A 17821-nucleotide genomic window follows, 5' to 3' on the forward strand; every position below is an offset into this window, starting at 1 on the left:
AATTGTGTTACATTGCAGTTTTATGACATCTAAATATATTTTCCTTGTGATCCCGTTTGTGCACCGATGCACTGCAGTTTTACTTTGCATTAGTGTGACCATGACATTAAGTGTTATTTTTTATGTGTTGTGCATTTTTTTATGCCATTGGCTATATATTTAGCCATTGGCATATATTAACATTATAATACGTAAGTTTGGTCCACTTTCATGGCTCCGATTTTATGTTTGAAAAAATGTAAACCTTTTTTTTGGTCTACATTTCTTCATGCTTACGCTACGCCTGCACCACTTCATGAATCGCTATATACCTTCATTTGCATGCTACACTGCTGTGCATGTGGTAATTAGCATATATGCACCAGGAGCTGCACAGCTCTGGCATACGCTGTTAGTGCACGTGGAAACAGCTCGTACCTGAATCACTCGGCGGCCATATTTGGTGCTAGATCGCTGACGCTACTCCAGCACCTGGCGCAAGCTTCATGAATCCCGGGGAATGAGGTTGAACATGGTTTCAGAAATAACATAAATGGCAATATTTATGTCTATATTCACTTCACTATGCTAAACTGTGGAAAATGTGTTTTCTAAAATTACTAAAATAACTACGCCTGAGTATCTATGCATCTGATTAGGTGCAACACACTACAATCATAAAACCATTTGAAAATTGATAGTCACATATCTGTTATATGATGTCTACACTATGATACAATTTTAAACATGGAATGCAGAAGCTGATGTGTTGCTAATACCACCTACTATAATATGAGTAGTTACCGGAGTGGGAGGTCTTACTAGTTTTATATGCATTAACTGTGGTCTATCAGTCATAAACAGGTTAACAATGCTTAGAATTTCTTGCAGACCAAAATGAATGTGTCATTCTGCTTTTTCATGTAGAGAATGTTGATACTCATACTGGAAAATGTGACATAAATGCTATCCAGCTATGTAATAGCAGGAAGCAGTGAACAAGTAATCCCTATACTCAATTTACAAAACATCTTGTTTAAAGCAGTTCTGTAACTGTGGACAAATTTGACTTACTGCATTTCAGATTATGCATAGCCAGACAAATCTGCTGAAAAACCATGACACTCCATATACTACATAGAGTGCAGGAAATAAAATGAGAAAATGTGGGAGAAATGGACATATTTTGCAGTGTCATTGTGAAAGGATGAAACACCAAAGTCTGAAGTTGTTTAGTTCTCTGCATTACACAGGATCAGTTTTGATGGGAAAATCCCATTGTTAAAGAACTGTATCACATTTTTTGTGTGGATGGTAATTCATTCTGTGTTATTTTTGCTATGATTTTTTTCATGTAAGCATTTTCTACCCCCTTATCATTTTGAGATATTTCCTTATTAATCCCAGTATATCCTTCACTGGTATTAGATCCAAAGTCTGTTTATTATTTCCTTTTCTGTTGTGATATTTGCTGGAAAAAGTGAACCCTCCATCTTTTCTGCGTACATAATTCTTCATTTTTCTCTCCTATTTTGTTACTGCTGTAATAAATGCCATTCATTGCAGATGCATTTTTGACACACATTTTTTTAAATATAGTTCCTCTAAAACTACATGTTTGTTAACCAGTGTATTGTGTACCACCACCTCACTGTAGACAGCTCTCAATGCCCCAGACGAGGTACAATTCGCTACATTTAGCTAACAATTTTATAAACAAATTAAGCTAATAGTAGCATTCTATAATCAGACAATCTCTGGCCAGCTAGGAGAATACATTTGATGTGTACCTCTCTTCTTTTCTACAGTTGCTAGAAATTCTGCATTCCAGTATTTGTGCAAAGTAGAAAACACAAGACACTATATTTAAAAGTAAATATTTCCCTTTACATGGATTTCTTATAAGTCTCTATGGCACTCTTTAAACCTTGATTATTGTACTTGGATTGTTACAGACATCACATGCTGCTACCTTTATCAATTGAGAATGGGCCATATTTGTACTGGGCGATACTGAGTGGGTATAAACAAATAGCGTGTAGCTTAAAACTCATGATACCTGGCAGATCAGTATTAAAAGTGTCATCTTTTTTATTTCATGTTTAAAGTACTGAAAAATAAAATTGTGGCATATACAGGTGCCCTTTTACTATGTAGCAACATAAGACAACGCACAAATATTTTCTTCTTGACTATATAATTTACAAAATAATTTGAAAAAACAATGCTGTACAAACAAGCACACAACATTCTACTAGGTAGAAAACATCTTTTTGACAAAAGTGGTACGTCTCATTTGCAATGTGTGGTTACTGAATATGTTGTGGTTTTCCATCAACAGCAAAATAAGGTGTCACATTTTGTAGAGCTGTCCCACAAAACACTCCTAAGTAGTCACTCACTCACTCCCCGGGATTCATGAAGCTTGCACCAGGCGCAGACGTAGCATAGGCGGTATAACGCCAAACATGGCCGTCGAGTGATTCAGGTACGATCCAGTTCCACGTGCACTACCGGCGTACGCCAGAACTGCGCAGCCCTCGGCTTAGGTATGCTAATCACCCCATGCGCAGTGTCGCACCATGCAAATGAAGGCATATAGTGATTCATGAAGTGGTGCAGGCGTAGCTTAAGCCTACGGAAATGTAAACCAAAAAACACGGTTTACATTTTCCCAAACAGAACATCTGAGCTATATAAGCGGCCCAGACTCATGTATTACAAAGTTAACATATGCCAATGGCTAAATACACAGCCAATGGCATAAGAAATGATGCACAACACCTAAAAAACATTTAATGTCATGTCCACAGTAACGCACAGTACAACCGCAGGCCATGTGTGCACAAACTGGAACACAAAGAAAATATATACAAATGTCATAAAATCACAATTTAATACAAATCGGGATTTCACCATAATAAGCAATGGTATGCATGGTACACCACAACCAAGCTGCAAGGGTTGCTAAGGGTCTGCGACAGTGTTCGGCGCGGTAACTATGAATTAGTAGTCAATGCCATGCAAATGAGGCAGGTAATACTGAATCGCAAACGTCCCACCGGATGAAGGACGTACCATACGGTGCAGCGCTATAACACTGAGGAATGGCTCAGAGGTGATACATGACATCAGTAAAGGGGTGTGCCACCGTAGCTGTAAGCACATTGGAGCAATGCAAATCTGGCCTGGCCGTTGCTAAGCAAAGCTGCAGGACAGGGGTGGGGAGGTAGGTATAGAATTGTTTAGCTGAGAGCACATATGGTGCACGAAAGCACATGTGTACGAGGATGAAAATGTGCCCGAAACCCGGTAAGCAGATGCACGCGCCACGAACAATAGCACAAACAGGAAGGTCAGAGGAAGAAAAGAAGGAAATGCCACAGTAGGGTAATTGGAGTACAACTGAGCAATTAACACCTATCAACTTACGGTGGCCAATCGACGGCAGCTGACAAGTCTGCTCGCAGAAACCTGCAAAACAGGATAGGGGAGGCATCGGATTGCAAAGAAAGGAGGGGAGGCATTGGATTGCAAAGATAGGAGAACCGTCATAGCAGAGCAAAGCAAACCTACCGTAGACCGGCAGCAGAACACATTACGCAAGATAAGCCAGGTCTTGGAAAGTACAAATGAAAGCAGGCTGCTGGATGCATGCCAGAAAATGGTAGGTGAAAAGTGAAGAAATGTAAAGGTAAGGGCAAGAGGTAATCCACGGCAGCCTAATGTAATTCAACACCAAAGGCACCACAATTGTAGTTCCTGTAGTAAAACAGATAAGATACCCTGTAGCTGCGATCGTACATACACACCCTATGAGATCATCGGTGTACACAGCACAATAGTATAAAGTGTGAAAGCACCCTATACACACCTGTGTATTCCCAAACACTGCACCATAGGTGTAAACACATGGGGAACCCTTAAAATGTACATGTTGGGAGCTGCCATAGCTGTGATTTATTGCCATGTGTTAGAGACTGACGGTGTTCTGGAGGATGATGTCGACAACCACCGCAGGCCCCGGAAGAGGAGAAGAGTGTTCAGACCAAGGGTAACCTACCAGGGGTACATAATCTGGAGATAGTAGAGCATTACAGGGTGGACAGGGACATCTTGCAGCAAATAGTTGAGCTGTGCTGGCCACGCCTGAGAACCAGAAACAACAGAGGGGAACCCATCCCAGTGGACACGAAGGTATGTGTAAGCTTGCGAATACTAGCCACAGGTACCTTTCAAATGCCAACTGGAGATATAATGGGGATCTCACAGGCATCAGCATCCAGAGTACTACACCAGTTCTTGGACGCCATGTTACCACATGCCAATGAGCATATAAACTACCCCCAAACTCAGGAGGAGTTGGCCAGCAATATGCGTCACTTCCACCGTATGGCACACTACCCTGAAATACTTTGTGTGATAGACTGCACACACATACATATCAAGTCACCACCCAGTGAACATGGTAGGCGCTACATAAACCGCAAGGATTCCACTCCATCAACTGCCAGGTCGTGTGCAATGCCCAGGGCATTATCATGGATGTGTGTGCTGGCAGCCCTGGAAGCTACCATGACTCCCATATCTGGCATGCCTCACAGCTGTATCAGGTATTTGTCAGGGGGGACATCCCACATGGCCACCTTGTGGGGGTTGCTGGTTATGCACTGGAGCCGTGGATGATGACTCCCATCAGAAATGCAGACACACCCATGCACGAACGCCATAATGAGGCACACACACAAACCAGAATCATCATAGAGCATGTGTTCAGGATGCTGAAATCACGGTTCCGTTGCTTGGACACATCTGGTGGAGCCTTGCAGTACTCTCCAGGCACGTGTGCCCACATCTTCATAGTATGTGCCATGCTACATAATATGATCCTGCGGAAACAGCTATAGCAGGGACAAAATGGTGAAGGCCCTCATAGCCCACCGCAATTTCCAAGGCCATCACAGGCACAGAGGGATTCAGACCATGAACACACTGTGCCAGCCCCAGTAGGCAGATGGAGGTGTGCCCAATATGCCTACGCCTTTGGAAAGAGGGAATGTATAGCACATACTCTGACAGTGTAGGCCCCTATGGACTGACTCACCTCGCCACCTGCACACACAGTAAAATGGATGGCACACACATACAACCACCTGTAAATTGTAATGTATAGGTGGACCACTGTGTGAATCCTACATAGGCAGCCCTTAAACATTGTACACACAACAGCTATTGGAACAAGGCATGTCAACACCTGAACAGTACATGCACCTATCAGCATATGTTGGTGCTGTGTGTATAGGTTCCTAAGTACATTGGTAGGTATACGCCCGATTGTCAGAGGCCACATACCAAACGAGGCAAACAGTGTCTGCTGTCGCCACAACATTGAGTAACCAACTGTCGCTCAGTGGAGTAGAGGATATCGAGGGATCACATGTGTGTAAGCACTGTTCTGCACACACTCTGCACGGATTCCCAGCTGTGTTAATGAGGGGCTCCACATAATGTAATCATGGATGTTGTGTCAAGGCATGGGGTGTACCCATGACAGGTATTCGTCACCCCAGCATGCTCCACATTCGGTCATTTGAAGGTGTAGCACATTATCATGTGTGGCTCACTGTGATATACATACCCAATGCTGGAGCCAGTAAACATCACATGGACATGCCATTAACTGGACTCATCCATATCTAAACTAACCAAGTTACCCATGTGAGTGCAGTATGGAGTAACAGCCATAGTATACTCCACATACAAAACGCCATAACACATGTACAAATCCCAGATGGCCAAGTGGTAAATGCAGTGACCGTCGTGCATGTTCCCTGCCCCACGTCCTGCAAGGGATGTAATGTAATCCTGAAGGCACGAATAATGCATGTCAGATGCAGGTCATCAGAGCATGTGTAGCACACGTTAGTGGGAATATGCATTGCCCACTGCTGGCAAGCATCGTTTAAATATGACTATACAGATATGCGCGAAACAGGGCTAAGCTTCCCCGAATATCGTGCAGATCATGGTCAATGATGTCCAGAACAGGTGAAACCAGCATTATTCACCCCTGTACTAATAGCACCTGCTCAGAAGGGTAAAACGACCACTGCCAGGAGTAGAACATGCAATCATGTATACAATCACCTAACACTATGGTAGCCAAGCTGTACCTACGGCAGGTGTGTAATGTGACAGGTTCAGACACAAACGTGCGGAGTCCAGGGAACAGTATACACTGACAAGTACACAATGAAAGGTGCAGCTTGCCTGTCACTTTCCCTGTCAGATATATATATATATATATATATATATATATATATATATACACATATATATATATATATATATATATATATATATATATATATATTTATATATATATATATATATACATATATATATATATATATGTATATATATATATATATATATATACATACATATATATATAATACAGATAGAAAGGGCGATAGAGAGATATATGTTGATATATATGGATTCACCGTTATCTGCAAATATATAGATAGGTCAACGACATTCATAAAACCTTGGAGGTACAAATAAATAGGATACAGCCAACTATGGAATGTGTCACATACAGACACGCGTAACCATGAGGCTGAAAGACCGAAAGAACACAGTGCCGGAACAGTAGAACCGCGAGTAATATTATCACGATATGAAGGGACATCTAGTTACCGCTGCCAGTGTTGCGGTCCACGTAGGTACTGTGTTCAACTGTGTTTGTGATTGCCGTAGTCTGTGTATGTGTGTGTTGAGGGTGCCGTGTGCATTTCCATGTGACTGTAATGTGTGTGTGTGTGTGTGTGTGTGTGTGTGTGTGTGTGTGTGTGTGTGTGTGTGTGTGTGTGTCCACATCCTGTGTCTGCTAGTGCCAACTCGGAGTTATATCATTAAGGTAGGTGTGGGTATAGCTAGCTGTAGGTATATGGTTACCACCTGTCCCACATTAGGAGGGACAGCCCCTCCCTGGGCAGTTGTGTCCTGACATAAAACATTACAAAGGGCAACTGTCCGAGATTGTAGGACATTATTATGTCCAATAGATTATGTAATAGTTGCATTAAATAGTTATGTCTTTATGTAAGAAACATAAATGTTACATGCAAGATGATAAGTAGCCAAAGTCCCACAACAATAAGTATGTATTAAGGATAACAGTATGTGCTATCCTGTGTACTAACCATGGGTATGTCTTGGCCTATAAACACTGATGTGTGTCCCGCAAGTGTCCCACAATGTCCATTTGAAAAGGTGGCAACCCATGCCAAAGACGTTCTGTTACCAACACAACTGCAATGACTGCAAATATCTGGGACAGAAATACATGGGATAGCTGTCATTTAGAAACATCCCTTTACATACCGCTGTAATTCCGGAGGTATGGAAGTATCAACCTCACCTGCATACTATATAGAAACCAATTAATAACGGCCCAATGTATAATCCTGTAACATAAGTCTACTAACTGATAGCTCTTCAATTAGCGAAGGAGCCCACACACATATATATGGAATATTTAGAAATGCAAGCCCCACAAACCTGTATATGCTACGTACACCCACCTACATCTCCCACACTAGAAACTATAAAAATACAGACTGTAATTACAGCACAAACATCCAGTCAGTCAATTACATCTGCAGAAGCATTAACATACCTTGTGAGAGACACATTTAAAGGTGCCATGTGAAATTGTAGCCGTTGTATAATGGAACAAACTGCGATGTTACAGGTTTTGTTTGCAATAGTCCCTTATCAGATGGTTGGGATGACAGGTACACTCACATGTAGAACCACATACTCTAGCCATCACACACAATCCACGGGGGACATAAATCCAAACTATACGTGTCTCTACACATAGCAGTTGCAATTACACACAACAAATCACAATACAGGCTGTCTTCCCGAAGGTAGGGCAAATGGGCAACGCCCAAGTGGAGAATTCAATTATACCCCACTGTTGCCGCGTAATTGGCAAATGGAGTAGCCGCACAGCTGATGTGCAAGTAATAAGTCACTCAGGAACACCAATTGGCGCCAGGAAACCACATGTTACAGGTATCGACGTATATGAGGATGACTTGCCAGACATTCAAACTGTATGCTCATACCATAGAACTGTTTAAACAGTGTAAGAGAGATAGATACGAAAGCCCGGAACGATAACAAGGTATGTAGAACACTCGGTATGTAAGTGTATGTATAGCCTGTTTTGTATTAATTAAAAGTGTCCGCAATGCATAAACTGGGAAAAGGTATTTATGTAATGATGTCTTCCTGAACATACTAACGCTTGTAGAAACTGTGCGTCCTGCAGTGGGCCACAAGGTAAACATCACAGACACCACAAGGGATGCTACATGAGGGCTTTAAACAGAACAATTCCATACCACCCGCCGTCAGTGGTAGGGTATGTCTAACAAGTACGTGCCATAGCAGGGTATAGTATATGTTGATATACTGTCATAATAGGCATGTATATGGGCATATAATGACAATGACATGTCTAAGGGGGTTCTGCTGTGCAAGTATGCTTTGCATTATGGGATACTATGTAAAATATGTGTAATGTATAGTATTGTAGGTAGATATGTCAGATATGCTACACAGCATAACAGGCATGTCATGCATACCAAAGGTATCGTCTATTGGCATGTACAATGTACAATAACAGGAGGACATATGGCTTGTAGTCATGGGACACTGTAATAGCATGATAGCTAATCTAAATGGAAGGGCTACTCAATTAACCATGCACAAAGGACATGTAATAGCTGCACAGCTACATAGTGGGGTACTATGCAGTCTGGCAAGTCTATGTGTAAGCACAACTACAGTGTTCACACCAGCAGCACCTCTCTAGGGTAGTGTCCTGTGAACAGCAGAGCCATGTGTTACCTGCACCTCTGCACAGTACAGCCACTGTAGTGATCCCTGATGTACATGTGTCTCCCATCCACCAAGTGAGGTATCACATGAACAGTGCTACTGAGTGTCCCTGTGTGATGTACATAGCAATCATGTTCCAAAGCATGGTTAGTGTCCAGTTTGGGAATGTAACCCTCAAGCACATCCCACTCATCGTTGCGTGTGTGCACATATCCATGAGCATGTTGCTCACAGTGGCCTTTGCTTATGTCACTTATGTGGAGTATATCCATTAATATTGTTGTGGACATGGGCCCTGTCTATTCAGCAGAGGTCACCCCTGAGTATGTAGTATGCAAATGTGTACAGACGTGGTGTCCGTAGTTCTGCCGCATACTTTAACCGTTGGTGCTCAATAAACGTCATGGTGTGTTAATGTTGTGGTATGTAAAGCCATAGCTGTTGTGTAAGGTACACCCTAAATGGGGTGTTGTACCCTTGAATGTGTGTATACGCCTGGAGTTCAGAGGTACAATGGGTGTCTATGTTCCAGCTACAAACACAGTACAGATAAGTGTGGCCACATAGAAGGATATCCATGCCACAGTGGCACTATGGTTATCACAGGAGTGGGTGCGACATACGTGTGTACTACGATCACAGACAATGTGACATGTATGTAGGGGACTACCACCTATGTGATAGTCAGTGGGTGAATGTTGTAATGCAAAGGGGATGTTCATGCACCTTGTGTCATGCAGCTTGAGGCCATGATATTGATATCAGGTATCCGTCACAGTGACACCCTTCTGGAGGGAGTCAGTATCAGCTGTTGGATCAATCATGGTGCTTTGTATGCAGTGGTCTGTAAAGCTATGCAGGGAAAGTCCCTCTGTGCTAGCCTGTGCCTCCGGGAAGCATATACCGAACATGAGGGGCCCTATGACTGAGGACTGTGGTATGCCATGTGTAACTGAAATACAGTAGGTACTATGGTATGCTACCCTCATTGTGTGTGTCCTGTCCATGAGCCACTTTGCATAACATCCTGAGACATAGGGGTCGATGTGCAGGTGTATGTGTATGTTGTCAATACCAGAATGGAGAACAGTGTTGAAAGGCAATGAGAGGACAAAGTAGGCTGTGTGGACCCCCGTACCATCATCACCTGGTAACTGTATGAAAGGAGTCCACCAAGTGTAGGAGCCATGATCTGGCCCTAACAAGTCCAACCTGGGTGGCATCAAAGGACCGGAGCCCACAATGTCTCCGTGAATGACATCCATGATGATGTGCCCCATAGCCTTGCAGAACAGTCCAGTCAGGTGTGTAGGGCAATAGTCCCACTTGTGCATTATGGCGCCACCTGATTGGGGTGTGATAACTGTTGCTGTGTGCCATTCAGGGGCCACAATGTCTGATACAAGGCTATTACTGAATATGGTGGCCTAGTGGAGAAACATGTCGTTCAGAGATTTGTGTACATCACAGCCTGGGATTTTGGACGGTCACATAGGGCCAGTGTCCTAGGACATATAGAGTGCAGGTTAGTACTGTGTAGATGTGACCGCAGGGACACCACAATGCTCCTGCATGGATTGTGGCCCTGTAGGGAGCGAGAGCGTGTAATGTTAGCATTGAATCCACCTGCCAGCATGTTGCCAACATCACCTGGTTCTGTAATGTTCCTGAGTAACTGTTGTATGTGAGAGCAGATGTGGGTATTGCCATTGACTACTGACATACCACCATAATGCCTTGTGATACACCCCAGAATGTGTCGCAGTAATGTGTACATAGCTAGTTTTGGAGTATGTGATGAGGGATCCTGTGGCCCTACCGAGGCTGACCAGTGAGCTACCCCACCCATGGGATTGTACTCCACTTTGCAACAGCCTCCACCTGTTGTTGTAAATTATGTCCATGGAACTGGACCCCCAGAGTGGCGTCCATTATCTGGTGGGTACCAACATGGCTCTGTGTGGAATAGCATGATCCATGCAGTCGTGTACATGCTAATGAAGTGCACTGGGGTATGTTTCAGTGTTTGTACGTGCATTGTCCATCTGCACGGGTGTCATGACATTAACTACCGCTGTCATAAGACGTCTGTAGTAGGTGTTGTAGTACTCATGTACTGTGTATGCCGAGAAGGGTGTGGTGCCGGGATGTGGATAACAAGGGTGATTAGCATATGTTTGAAATCCACCAATGAGGGGATAACCCCAGGTGTGAAACACCAGTCACATGTTGGTAGTGTCCATGTCAAGGATATTGTTGGTCTTGGAGGTGGTGTGTATGGGTTGATCCAGCCGAGTGGAGGTTATGAATCACGGACAGTGTTGGCCTAATGTGTCGGTACATGAGTGGCTATCCCAGTTAAGTGTGGGGTAGTGTCAGTCTCACATCAGTAGTACCTGTCTGAGCCCTACTGTCCAGTACACCAAGAAATGAGGTCTGGTAACCGTGGGGTATGTTGTTGAAGCCATAGCTTGTTACAATGTGTATAGCAGTTCTGGACACAGTTAGTTGCACGTGGAGCACCTCTGATGCATTGTGCTAAGCAACTAGCCAGGATGTGTGTACAACATAGTGGAATATGGGAACACCTCAGCCGTGGGTGTGCCGGTCCAGGTCACATGACTGAAAGGTATGGTGTGTGTATAACCTGTCATTGCAGGTGTGCTCTGCAGAGCCTACAGGCAGGTCCCAGTCACTGCAGAGATATTGAAGTGGTGCATTATAAGGAGTGCCTTGCCTGCATGCGTCAGAGATGAAGATGTCAAGCATTGCATCACATGACCCCATGTTTTGCTTGCCAGTTCCCGTTCTGGTGGTGAATGTTATTGGAAACTGTGCAAGGCAGGCAGTATAGAAGCAGCAAGAGCCATACATGTGATCTGTACTCCCAGGGCTGACAGGTGCAGGTCATCTGTGCCAAAGCATCATGTTGTTTGACTATGTCAGTCAAAGTGGACAGATACCAGATGCCTATGGAATGACAGCAGAAGCACAGGCAACTGTTGAAGTGACACAGTCAGTCATTGTACAGTGGTATCAGGTCTGGATGAATGATAATGCTCTCCAGTGCTTGGCCCATACCTTCAGGGCTACAAGACTGGTGAGCTATTGCATGTCCCTGCCCATGTAGTCTGTGAAGTTGCATCTCAGGGCAGTCACACTAACATGGAGAATGACAGTCACATTGTACCTGGTGAGGTGTGGCATGGGTGCATAGGTTATGCTGCAGAACCAATTACCCGACAGCAAGATGTAAGCGAATATCGCCTTGTGTAGCGTGCTGAGTGGAACATCAGTGTGACCGCCTACGGAGTCACTTATGACAGGTGTGTTGTGTATGTTATAACACCCTATTGGCTGTATGTGATGGGCACACATGAGTCTGTGGGCTATATGTTGTTGTTGTTGTGTTTGGTGATGGGGGCTGCCTTTGGTGCCTACACACAGTATGGAGAGGTACTGCACAAGCTGTCCTCGTATGTGTGGCTTGTGATGGTGGAGATCTTGTGAGACTATGTGATGAGTGGGGCGTGTTGCGAATGTTACACATCCTCACATGACTGTCAGGTGCAGTCAGGGTTGGTGACAGCATTACCCCCAGCAGGGCTGCATATGTGCATCCACCACAGTCCGTAGTGTCGTATGTTGAGAGGTGAGCATTGACTGTGTACGTGAGACAATTGCTCTATTGCCACATGTATGACATATTCATCATATAGACAGGCAATAGCACTGGTACGTGACAGTTGGACATGCCTGTATATACAACCATGTCTCACAAGATATGTGAGTTACGTGTGTACAACAGCTGTTGTACTGTAAGCAAGCTGGAAATGTAAGGACAGACAGTGTATCTGTGAGAAATGGTGTGGAATGGGCGCTATATTAATCAGTAGCTCATGATGTGCTCACAAGTTCTGAACAAGTGCTGAGCATGAACATACAATACAGATAGGGTGTTGGATAATATCAACCCACAAGTGGTGACGACAGTCATAATTGGTGGCACCGCACTATAACCCTGCTAGTATGGTATGCAAGTCCATGAACCATTATCAATGTAGATGTTAGCAGTACAGATGTACATGACAGTACGGATGTTTGACAACATATACCTTTGTATGTCACAGGAGTGTTCCACCAGTGGCCTGTTGACAGAATCAACACTACAAAAGGTGCCAGAGTGACATGTGCATATCACACCAGTGTCAGCTACAGTAAAATAGGGTTAATGTGTTGTACTCCACCCTCATTGTAGAGCATACCACACAGACAAATGTCAGGCATCTGTGTATGTAAGGATTTGATGGCCATAACCTATGAGCAATAGCTGTCTCAGTGTTGTGAACAACATACAGAATGGGCTCTGTGGGTGAGGTGTGTGACATATGTGCACATTCTGATGGATGATATCAGCATTGTCGCCGCTAGGTGAATATCCCTGTACCCATTAACTACCACCTAGGCTGTGGTCAACATTATGGACACTGTGTAAGGGATGGTGCTGTGCAGTACACCTCCCTGAGTTGGTGATGTCTCCAGGCCCCTTCGGTAGTCATACAAGGTACCCATGTCATGACAGGGTGTCATCCATGAGCGCGGAGATCATTGGACAGGCATACACAGCACTCGGGTGACCAATATTGGATCACATATCACCTTTAAGGAGTATTGGCCATGCGTGGATGGGCGATACCAGCATTCACAATCCTCACCTCCACTATGCAGCATGCTGTCTACCTTACATAATGACATTTGCTACACTATGATGTTGGACGTGCTACATGTCCATATCTTGATCTGAAAGACATACCACAAAACAAATAGATGCCAGCAGATGAATGGATCAAATAATTAATTTATTACAAAAAAAATGACATCATATCAGTCAAACCGGTTTCGGCTGGCAAAAAATAGCACAGCCTTCTTCAGTGATAAAAGAAACTAATCATAATACCTCATGGACAGCCATCGTCCTACTACTAGGATCGCCACATGCTGGACAGATCCCTGTGCCAATCATGTGACATACTCCTGCCATACCAAGCAACCCTGTCCATCAAAGCTGCACATGTCATCCCTGTCATACATGGTGTGATGGCCATATGGTAGATGTAGTATCAACTGTCTGGATCAGTAATGTGGCACTGATGCACCTCGCGGTGGCATAATGGCTGTCGGATACAGCTAGGAAACCTTGCCCGTATATGCTATATTTGATAACCATTCCTGCGAATGATGTCCGACTAGCCATTGTCCCATGTCTATCACATGTGCAACACAGGCGATCTGTGGCAGGATGTTGAACAGCTGTACAGTGCTGTGTAGATGTATATGGCAAAGCACATGCATGTAAAGGTTTCCATGCGTATGTGTACATTGTCACTGCTCAAGTCCATTAAGGCAGTATATGTGTTGATATGTGCTATATACACAGCAGCAAGTTCAACAGCATTACCGTGGACACATCCAGGAATGTGCTGATAGGTAAGAACACCAGTGCAGGCAAACAGACATGCCCACATCAAGACAGCGTTCACACAGAGTATGAACAATGTAATGAGGTGACGCACATATATGGTGATGATATCCGATGCATAACGGGTGTTAATGTATGCGACACAAACATGTCAGTCATGTCAGTGTCATGATGATTTGCAAAGATAACTGTGCAGATGTACTAGATTTAATAGAAATGTATGTGCAGCAGTATCTCTGTACATCTCTGAAACTGTGACCTGTCACCATCATTATGTTTTACAGATAATGCCTCATACACGCCTGCCAGCGTACAGCAGCCAGGAGGATGATGTCCTCATCTCGTACCTCCATGAGAACTAAGAGGTGTTGTTCAGCCATGTGCCACAGCATGCCCAGCAGCAGGATGACCTGTGGCAAGATCTTTGCAGGAGGGTGAACGATGTGGGTGATCATAACCGCACCTACCAGCAGGTGTGCATACACTGCATGGACTTGATACGACACGCAAAACAGCATGCCACTGCAATCACCAGGGAACAAGGTGGAACAGGTGGTGAGCCACCAACCCAGCCCCCACTCATACACACCGAGGAGCTACTGGCCAGTCTGGGGACACCCTCAGAACAGCATCCACAAACACTAGCTGCCATCATGGAGGTGGGTGTCTCCCAACCAATGAGCCTGTAGTTGCCTGGTAAGTCAGTACTGCACATATGGTTATTATATTCCATTTAGTTGCATGTGTCACTGTACATTATGTAATGTAACAACATATGCAAGGTATGTGGACACACATGCTGCATACTAAAGTATGCTACCCTGTTTATGTACACATGTGCATACTATATGCTATTGTACAGGCGAATGTGTTAACATGCACAGTGCACCCTGTGGCTGTCATACAGTCAAGGTTAATGTTCATACTGCTGTGTCACCCCTATACAGGTACCTCTGGTGTGCCGCACAGACATGAGTCCATTGCAGGTGAGACTGTCATCAGTATCAGGCATGTTAAAGCATAGATCTATTTGCCATGTGGCCAGTTAACACTTGTACACTTGATGTTCGTTCCAGTCATGATATACAGGTCGCATCACCCATCATTCACACTGGCCACCCATGTGCAATATATACAAACAAAATGATACACCAACATGAAACCACAGTATTTGTCATTGATACATGTGTGGACAGCTGTGCATACAACGGTGGAGGTGTTCTACAATGGAGGCATATGTACTATACATTGGAACAACACGTGTGGTACACAAACAGTACCACACAGTGAGCTGTGATATGGGCAGCCCACAGGAGTCCCCATTGTGTTATATGCCCCTGAAATGGGTGCACACATTGTGATGTGCCATCTGACATGTCCCAGACACATAGTTTGTTGGCTGCAATATTGTCACACTATCCCATAACCCATACCCCACATACCAAACATACAACCCGTTGTCTGCATAGCCCAGTGGATGGTGACATATCTGACATCTATGGGTGTATATCATATGGGACAACACAGACATGTGTGATAAACAGCCATTACACACATTTGGCCAGCACATGTGCACACATGGCCATGGGGGATGGCCACAGACACATAGCCACAGAATAGATGTGATGTGTATGCACCCTGTTGCACATTGTCCACACATGGTCCAATTATAACCTTAGTTGACTGATTATACAGATGATGTGGTACACTGGACATCCTAAAAGCCTGTACACAGCTAGTGGAGGTGTCACTGATGTCTACCATATAAGATATGTTGAACATCACGACTGTGTCATAGCATGACAGTAGTCACCTGTACAACTTTCACAGACATTGACACCACATCAGGCCACAGATACTGTACATTTCCCTTGCTGCTGTAGGACATCACCGTTAGCTATGCACCTCATGTGTGTGGTATATCAATGTCATGTGGGACATGGTAAATTGACAAGTCTGCTATGTGTGGACATGGTTGCCAAGCAGCTAAGACTCTGTAGTAGTTGTGCAGGGGTGTCATCTGTAGGTCCTCCAGTGACCTGTCACATGACACAGCATGGTTTGGTGTGTATACACCTCAGCATCATGGGTCACAATCCACAGTTATGTCATGGGTATGCATGCAGTTATGGCTATGCAATGTGTACATATTATGCACTGTATAGCAATATAGATGCCTCATGATGCCATGCAATGGCACAGTGTCTGTACTTTACACTGTATAGCAATATAGATGACTCACACTACCCTTCCATGCTCATGCACATTTGCTAAACATGCATTCTATCTGTAGGGCATACAGACAACACCGCAATGTGATGTCCATTATGATGCTGTACATGTGTCAGGACACCATTGTGTCAGACATGTATGCATGTTAATGCACATGTCAGCAGATTACATGTCAAGGTCATGTCAGCCATGTGTACTGTTATCCTGTTCTGGTCCACATGGTGTATCACGGGGATGCATGCATACTGCCATTATTATGTGAGCTGCATGGCTACTGATATGACACCTGCTTGCTGTAGTGTGCACCCCAGAGAGGTATGGTAACTAACACTATTAATGCCTGAGCTGCATGCCATCTGCTGTATCACAGGCATGCTGCATGCCGTCTGTCAAATCACATACATGGTGTGTCTGTGTGTGTGCCTGTGTGTGCGTGTGTGTGTGTGTGTGTGTGTGTGTGTGTGTGTGTGTGTGTGTGTGTCTATTGTAATTTAGAGTCTTTCTTTGCATTCACAGGTGATGTAGGTGCATTAACCTCCCGCGGTCCATCTGATGTTAGTGTCCCCACAGATACTAGCAGTGATGAACATATGCATGAGGTACAGGCAGGGTTGTCAGGGGCTGAATCTGTGCCAGTGGTTGCCATCCAAGCTATGTCCCCCTCTTCCCTGCACACAGTTCTGCTGCCAACAAATACCGCATCACCAGTGGCCATAGAGGAAGGACAGTCAGCATCTGTTAGCGTGGAACAGGAACATGTGGTGGCCACAGAAGGTGTGTCTCCACACAATGGTGTCAGTGTAATGACTGCAGATGTGCCACACAGGCATGTGGCCGGTGCTGCTCATAGAAGACCTCTGGCAGACATGTACCTGCAGGACAGAGCGCAGCAGCTGGTATCACCAGACGCATGTTCCAGACTGTAATGGCTGCACAGGCATGTGCTGAATGGCAGAACAGAGAAGGGCAGAGGCTGCAGAGGGTTGCTATCCATACCCTAACTGACAACATTCAGGCATTGGCAAATGCTCAACAGCAGATTGCTGATGGTCTGGACAGGTGATTGGTTGACATGGTTGGAATCCTTGACCGTGGCATGGCAATCCGCGAGCATGAGCTGTCTGTGCTGGAACATCTGGTAGGAGTGAGGCATAGGCCACGTGGACGTAGACCAGCTACACCACCTAGTGCAGGTCAACGTGAGTGTGCCAC

The sequence above is a fragment of the Protopterus annectens genome, chromosome 5.part1 (assembly GCF_019279795.1).
Source record: "Protopterus annectens isolate FY-2018-M chromosome 5.part1, PAN1.0, whole genome shotgun sequence".
Lineage (NCBI taxonomy): Eukaryota > Metazoa > Chordata > Ceratodontiformes > Protopteridae > Protopterus > Protopterus annectens.